Source organism: Pinus tabuliformis, chromosome 8, assembly GCF_031772625.1.
Source record: "Pinus tabuliformis cultivar Carrire ecotype Pingquan chromosome 8, CPIR1, whole genome shotgun sequence".
Lineage (NCBI taxonomy): Eukaryota > Viridiplantae > Streptophyta > Pinopsida > Pinales > Pinaceae > Pinus > Pinus tabuliformis.
The window spans coordinates 543265109-543273616 of NC_142294.1; the positions used below are offsets into that span (position 1 = coordinate 543265109).

The window sequence follows — 8508 nt, forward strand, 5'->3', positions numbered from 1 at the left end:
TAATATATTATTTCAATGAAACCATGTTTCAATATTATAGGTGTTATCGTTTTTATTTATTTTAGATATCATTTTATAAAATTTATAAAATGCAGCACCAAAATTGACAAAAGAATTCTTACGATAATTTATTATTCTATGGAAAGAAACGTAGCAGCCACTACACGCTGTGAAAAGAAATACATGTAATTTAATCGTCGAGAAATGCAAAACTTGCAAATTTTAAGCCAACGAAAGCGAAATTTCCAATCTATTTTAACTGTTGGCAACCCTGCAGTTGGCCCTGACTCCTCCCTGGTTGCCAGTCAATACACTAATGTCTCCCATTTTTATCATTGCGGCGGCCAATTTTTTCTGCCATCCTACCAAGTTAAGGCCCGAGTTTGCAGTCACGCTGGATTTGGTGTTTGGATCTGTAAGCAGCGTTGCATCCGATGTAAACAGGCCACGCTTAGCTACAACGTCGTTGTAATACAAGTTGTCCAGGATGAGTGGCGTTTGAGGATCCATGACCACGGTCGTGTTGGCGTTGCTGGGGCTGCCTTGGGGACACCTCTGCTTCAGTATCTGAGCATATGTGGGATCAAGGGACGGGTCCGTCGTATTTTTGCCGTTGAAATTGTAGAGCCTACTGACGAATGAAGTGCAATGGGAGACACCAATGTGTGTGCTCCTGCATTCGCCCAAACAACACAAACATGATTTTACTCGACATATGCTTTTTCTCAACCATTATTAGCATCTGCTAGCATCAACATGTTAATGATTTGCAGGTCTGAGAATATAGCTGACACTGTAACCATCTCGTCCTGGGATAGGCCTTCGGCTGCGAATAACTGAGTTAGCTGTGTTACGTTGAAGGTAGGGGGAGGTAGATTTCCCGGAATGTTGGAAGCTAGTGAAATATTTCCATCCTTTCTTCCAGCTGGAACATCCCAGGAGACGGGAATGGGCGATGCCTGCGATCAATAATGATTAATTATTAGAAAGCATTGAGCATTGCCGTGATGCTATGCTATAATTAATTTAATGGTCGTTATATGTGTGATGTTTAAGACAATACCAGTGATGCGCTATCTCTAGCCGCAAATGCGACTATATCTGCACACGAGACCTCCTTTGGGCAGACCTCCTCTATTTGCAATTTTGCTTCGTCAATCACGTCGAATCCTCCAAGGCTCGGATTGTGAGAGTCTTTCTCCGCTACGAACTGGCCAGGAATGGAATCGATGAGAACGGAACCATCGCAACCCTCAAAGTGCAGGAGTTCCACATCCGTATTTCAAAAACCTCATTCATTTACAGTCTAGCAAAGTACATTACCGAACGTAATTTTGATACCTATCCTGACAAATCAGTCGTGGAAATGCAACCGTATAAGCTTAGCAGCTACTCCAGTAAAGTTAAGGAACGCACTGCTAACCCCCCGACGCACAATGGGTTCAGCATCTGGACAAATAGTATTGTAGTAACCCACTACAAGGTTGTCGCTTACTGCAGCCCCAGCTAAGGCACAAAATAATACGGCAAAGAGGGTGGCCTTATTGCACACAGTCTTGGCCATTTCACCTCCCTACAAACCGGCATAAGAAAAGCAGAAAATAAAAGTCATTTCGATGATTAATTTTCTTACAAATATTGATCCCGAAAACCTTAGTCATAACGCCTGAAAGACTATCTATTGCTACCGAAGTTCTCACCTTGGATGACAGCTGGGAGTTGATCGTTCGCTGAGCGACTACTCAAAATCCTGAGATGGGAGATAATCATGTATGCGAAACTACACTAGGTATTTATAGATGTATATAACAGTATTTGAGTCTGTGAATGGCATTATTCAATGGATATTAGCAAAGTCATTTATTAATTATTAAACTAGTTTTTTGGATCTTAATTTTTTTTAGATTTAAAATTATTTCTAAGATTTAAAATCAAATTAAGTTTATAAGTCTTACATTACTTTATATTCTCTCTTTTGAACTCATATGTGGATTGAAGATTCTCAAATACAATTCTATAAAAATCTACGATCCAAATATTATCATCTTCTTTCATCGAAATTTTATATTCTACAAACATGGCCTTACAAACGCTTGGAAGTTGTAAAATATAAAACATTTAATTGTTACGCGCTAGGTTTAATAGATGTACGACTATAATAAATTGTCAATCTAAGCGGTTTCGAGTTGTATTTCTGCCACTAAATACTCAGACAAGGTCATTGTATGCCCTGGAAAGTTCGTATCACGCATTGTTTGACACCTTCGTATTTTACGATGTTCCTTGCTCGGATTCGACCCGCAAGCTCAGGAGGGGTCATGTTGTTACATATTATCGGTACATACCATCGTCACGTTGCATTGTAGTACTCAATATATTAAATGTTGTAGCCTCGCATCTCTTACCTCTACCTGATTCTGAGGAGAAGAATTCAACGAATCACGCTGCTTCGATGTCAGAACTCCATGATAGAGCCTACTAGCTTCTCTTCTTTATTGATCATTGACTTTGAAACCATGATTGGATCACGCTGTGCCAAAGTCAAAACTCCATGGCAGAGCTTCTCTTCTTTATCAAGCAATCAGGTCGCTCACCGAGTCACCTCAATAAAGCTGGCAGCCTGCTAAATAATCTTTATTTTCGATGCTGGGTCGTAAGATTTTGTGGGATATCATGAAATTTTCCTCCGTGGCTTACGGCATGTTATAGAGTATTAAGGTTGCTTATCATGATGTTATATTTTATAAATGGGTCGTGTGTAGGTAACAATATTGTATATAGATCTAATCTTATCTTCTGTCTTATTTATCTGCGGCTGCGTTCTACGAGCAAGTAAAATATGGCTCCGAGCTTCGCAAAAATAACTGGTGGCTCATCCGCCTCTGAAGGGCAATCTCCTGCCCATATCGTGAGTGAAGCCCCAGCTCCCACTATCCAAGTGGTCCAGGACTCACTCGATGAAGCTTTGAAGTTCTCCGAAAGTGCCCTAATTTGCCGGTTCAATGGTTTTTGGCCGCGGCTGATAGCACTCCACAATTGGATCTCGGAGGTATGGAAGCCTATCATTTCTGATGAAATTAATATCTACCCCTGTGCTAGAGGTTTCTTTATAGTAGATTTTGAAAATCCTGAAAGCAGACAATGTATTCTAGACTCTGGCGCTTGGTTTTGGGAAAAATCAGGTCTATTCATGAAGCCATGGAACCCATCATTCGATCCCTCTATAGCAGTGATAACCTCAGCACCAGTTTGGGTGAGATTGCCAAGCCTACCCTTGCATCTCTGGAATCTCTCCTCGCTAAAAGCCATCGGAAATGCAATTGGGAAATTTTACTGCAGGTGCCCAGAAACAGAGGAATATGCCAGAACCACCTATGCACGCATCTGTGTGGAAATGGATTTCAGCGTCGGATTTCCAGCTGAAATAAACCTAACAAGTAAAGACTATGTGTGCAACCAGAAGCTTGATTATGAAAGTGTCCTCTTCAGGTGTCGATCGTGCTTTGAGATGGGGCATCTAGCCAAAAATTGCCCAAAAGCCTCGGAGAAAAATTTTGCTAGAAAAAACCACCACAGATCTACATGGTGGGAAGGAGCACAAAAAGAACACTACACTGTCATCAAAGAAGAAGAATATTCTAGAGAAAATGAGTCACAAGAAATCAAGGAAGAAGGAAGCAACTCTCAAAACAAGCAAGGAGAAAGCCCGCCCCAACAAATCAACAGTTATGAGGATTTGAATACCGCAGAAAATAAATCTTCATTTAACAGCAAAGCAGATCTCCTAAACCAAACTTCTTCTCCGACTATTTTCAAAAGAACGAACACAATAGATCGCGAAGCTAAGACACCAATGTCCCAAGAACCAGAAGAGATGAAGGAGATGCAAGACAAAGGAAGTTGGAAGACCGTAGAGAAAAGAAAGAAAGCTACAACACCAATCTCGCCAAGAAAGACGAGGAGCCAGACAAGTAAAAATTAAGAAAATTGTAGATCCGATAGACCAATTTGGTCTGAGTGGACGTTAACCGTCATCATCATCATCATCATATGTATGATATCATTAACATAAAAAAGTTCAGGTAGGGTAATTTATGTGAGTTTTAAGTTATAAATACGTTTGGTTACACTACTTTGATTTAATATTATTGATATGTTATTGTTTTGAGGTTTTTGTGATTTGCATTGTATGTAGAGTTTTTTTTTTCGGGAATCATCGCATTTTTAATGGTTAGAATTTTCAAGCCATCCACTCTGGGTTATCATGAGGATAGATTATTAATATATGTTAAAAAAAATATTTAAAATATTTTATATATATTTAATTTTAATTATATTTTTTAATAATTTTAAATTAATATGAAAAAAAAGTTTATGTAATTATTTTTTAATAATTTTTTTTAATTATTAATAAAAATATTTTATTTATCATGATTATTAGGACATAATATAATTTATATATAAAATAGATTTTTTATCAAAATTTCTTAAAATTATTTTAAGAAAGAATGTGATTTTTTGTTGTTTAAAATGTAATTTTGAATGTATAAATGGATTAAGCACCCTGAAAAACCCCTTAAACACTCAAGTTTAAATAACTTAAATTCAAGTTTTTAATAATGTCTTCCAAATTCTTCTTAAGAATAAGTTAGCCATTCCATGAATATCTTATAAAGGTTAATTCTAAAAATATTCCCTGAATTTAATTCCTACCATCTACTTATTAATTTTTGATAATTAAATTAGAATTTTAGAAAACCTTCTTTAAAATAAGCATGTCTATTGATACAAATAGTAATGGTGCAGTTTAACTTTATTATGTTCTCTACCTTTTCATATAAATTTAGTAATGTTTTTTTTGTGTGGTTACTATATATATATATATATATATATATATATATATATATATATCCTTTGGGTTAAAATTATAATTTTTTTATTTAAATTGTGTTCTCAAATGCACAAATAGATACACAAACACATTTAACATTGAAAAATAAATTTAGCACTGAAAATTCTTTCTAAAACTGATTAGGTAAATTTCATAACTCATAATTTTAATTCCAAAAAATCCTTGAAAAATTTTGGATAAATTTTACAAAATATACCAAAAAAAAATTCATACAAAATTTAAACTATTAAAATAATAATTATCCTAATTTATATAATGTGATGGTGCACAAAGAAAATGTTCACGTTCACCGCAGGCGCTCTCTTTCCACTGACCATCTGCCATCTCTGATCATCAAAAGAAAGGAACAAGACAGAATCACATGGAATTACTGTCCTGTTTTGTTGTTGGAGGGATCTTATTTTGCTTTCTCTTTCGCTTTTATTTATATTTTTGCAGTTAGACACAGGTTGACATTCATACTGGAAAAGTGTCGGGCGTTTTGAATTGATAGAGCCAGTCTCAATATTCTTTTCTTTGTCAATAAAGTGGCTATCTCTCCCTTATAGACCGTATTGAATGTTTCTTAATATTTATAAGAAATTATGTAAAGCTATTAAAAAAAAATTAACCTATTTTTCATATAAATAACTAATTATATTATTAATTCTGGTCATAGTATTATAATAATAAAATTGATTATTAATTTTATTTAAATTTTTTATATAAATTTATAATATTAGTAATATATTATTATATAAAATTCTATAATTAATTATTTTCAAACTATTATTATAATATAAATTTTTCAAACTATTATTATTATATGAATTTATAAGATTTTTGTTTTATAATAGATTTTTTGGCGTAAATCACATGAAATTTCATTTGTGGACGTGTTTCGAACTCACTAATGTGGTTCATTATCAGGACAAGTTGAAGAATCAGATCCAGCATGCATGTTAAATACACAGAGTAGAACATCCAATGGCTATATTAACTAATGGCTAACTTTCACTGGAAACGGCTATTTAGATAGGACTCGGGGTATAACTATTTTAAATTAAAAATAAAATGAGTCCTAAAGTTATAATAATTTTATAATTAATTTAATGTTTATTATAAATATATGTACCCCTATATAAATATTAAATTAAATTAAATGATTATTAAATTAATATTTAGTTATACGAAAGAGGTATCAACTATTTTCTATTTATTTTACTTTTTATTCCTATAAATATTAAAAATCTCTCATAAAATTGATATGGATCATAGAAGCCTCAATTCAATAAGATTTTAGTTATTTAATTTGGTAAATATGTTAGCTTTCTATAATATTTTATTACATCATAAAAAAATTTACCTAATATTATTATAATCACCTATTGTAATGGCTAGTTAATTAATATTATTATGATAACAGCTAGTTTTCTTAGTCCCATTGACTAGGTCAAGCCTTGCTTATATTATTATTTTATTAGATTGTTTAATTAATAAATTTGTGATTTTTTCGATAATAAATCATTTATCATTACATGATGGCTAGTTTCTAACTAAATAATTTTATCTCACTATTGTAAAGTGATGCATCCCTACTATTTATTCTCTCAGATCGATTGATTTCTCACCTTGTCCTAAGGATGAACCACATTAGTTGGTTAGAAACGTCGACCCAATCACGTCAATCCTTGCGATGTGATTAATCCTAAAGACTATTCTCTAACATATTTATATGTTTCGCTAAATAAATTACACTATTAGGGATTTAACTAACTTGTTTATGTGAGTCCTAAGATTATTGATACAATTAAACTGTGGTTTGGACCTAGCAACTTCTATGTTGTCAAAATCATTAAGGGTCGACCCAATCACGTCAATCCTTGCGATGTGATTAATCCTAAAGACTATTCTCTAACATATTTATATGTTTCGATAAATAAATTACACTATTAGGGATTTAACTAACTTGTTTATGTGAGTCCTAAGATTATTGATACAATTAAACTGTGGTTTGGACCTAGCAACTTCTATGTTGTCAAAATCATTAAGGATCACACCAAACCTAGGCCAAATTAGATCTTAATATGGTTGACTTTTTCCCCATAAAATGCCTTTACAAATAAAAATAAAAATTAATCAATGTAAAATCTCCTAAAATGTAAAACTAGCATAGATCTATGTTAAATAAGGATCTAAGGGGTCCAATTTCTTTACCTGGACATGGTCACACATCATAATGGGCTGTAGAATAAGCCTTTCAACTCAACCATAAAATTAAATGATATCTTTTCTTAATACTTAATAAATTTAATATTAAAATAAATTTATACTAAATTATATTTATAAATTCAAAAATAATAATAATATAAAATTATAAATTTATATTAAAAAAATTATTAAATAATAATAATAATAATATTTAAAAAATATAAACCATAGTCATTTTATTAATTAACCAAATCCACACAATTTGTGTAATTTGATTACACAAATTTACTCCAAATTTGAGTAATTTAATTATCACTACTTTATCAAAACCATAAATATAAAAAATGTTCTCACTGACTTTAAAGTATGTTCCCAAAATTATTAATTAACCAAATCCACACAATTTGTGTAATTTGATTATACAAATTTACTCCAAATTTGAGTCATTTAATTATCACTACTTTTTCAAAACCATAAATATAAAAAAATGTTGTCACTGACTTTAAAGTATGTTCCCAAAATTATGACCTTTTAACATTTTGATTATATGAATTCAACTTTACAGTTTTATGAAATAACCCCAAACAATTTTATAAAATAACAAAAAAAAATAGCCTTATTACCTCCCGAAAAAAATGATTTACAGAGAAAAATCTTATATTCTTGCAACTTGATTTGAAGCTTCATCTAATATACTTCTTTCCATGGCTTCAATGCAAGTTTCTGGTTGATTTGCCCCAGTAAAACTCTGAAGTCATATTGAAACCATGACTAAATAAATTAAAAGCCCTGGCTGTTTATATTGAACTTTATCTAAAATGCATTCGTTTTATGGCTTCGATGAAAATTACTCGTCAATTTGGCCGAGTGAAACTATTAGTTTTCAGGTTGAAACCTTAAATATATGACACAAAAAAACCCTATATCAGTATCCTTAACTAAGTCGAAAACCATGGGTAATTGATAATTAAGTGGAACCATTATAGAAGACAGGCTTTCCCATTTCTAGATTTAGTGAACAAGTTTCCTCGCCCCTCTTTGTTGGATCCGTGTAATATACAAGCAGCAGATGTCGAAGTTGCCCGTGGCTTCAACGGGGAGACGTTTTCGCTCAAAGATCCAGCTGCAAGAGGGTAGATCCGAATTAAGATGATATGATGCATTGGACCCTTCAGAGTTTATAGTAGATCTGACGATGAACACACCAAACCTTTGTAGTCGGCCTAAATTTGCTTCATCTAGCATTTTCAGGCCTAAACCCGCCCAATGTATATAATAAGGTTGGACTTAAGGTGCCTGGTCGAGGTGCTCTACCATGACCTTCAGAAATTTTTTCTCATCGTGCTCAGTGGTCTGACAAGAAAGCTTCCATCACTAGAACAAAGCAGTAGCAGGTCATTCTCGAT

General features: G+C 33.0%; 1 pseudogene; it reads right to left on the reverse strand.

Annotated features, from left to right (window-relative positions):
* Window positions 1-255: 255 nt before the first annotated feature.
* On the reverse strand, window positions 256-1564 carry LOC149236572 (peroxidase 5-like; annotated as a pseudogene).
* Window positions 1565-8508: the final 6944 nt, after the last annotated feature.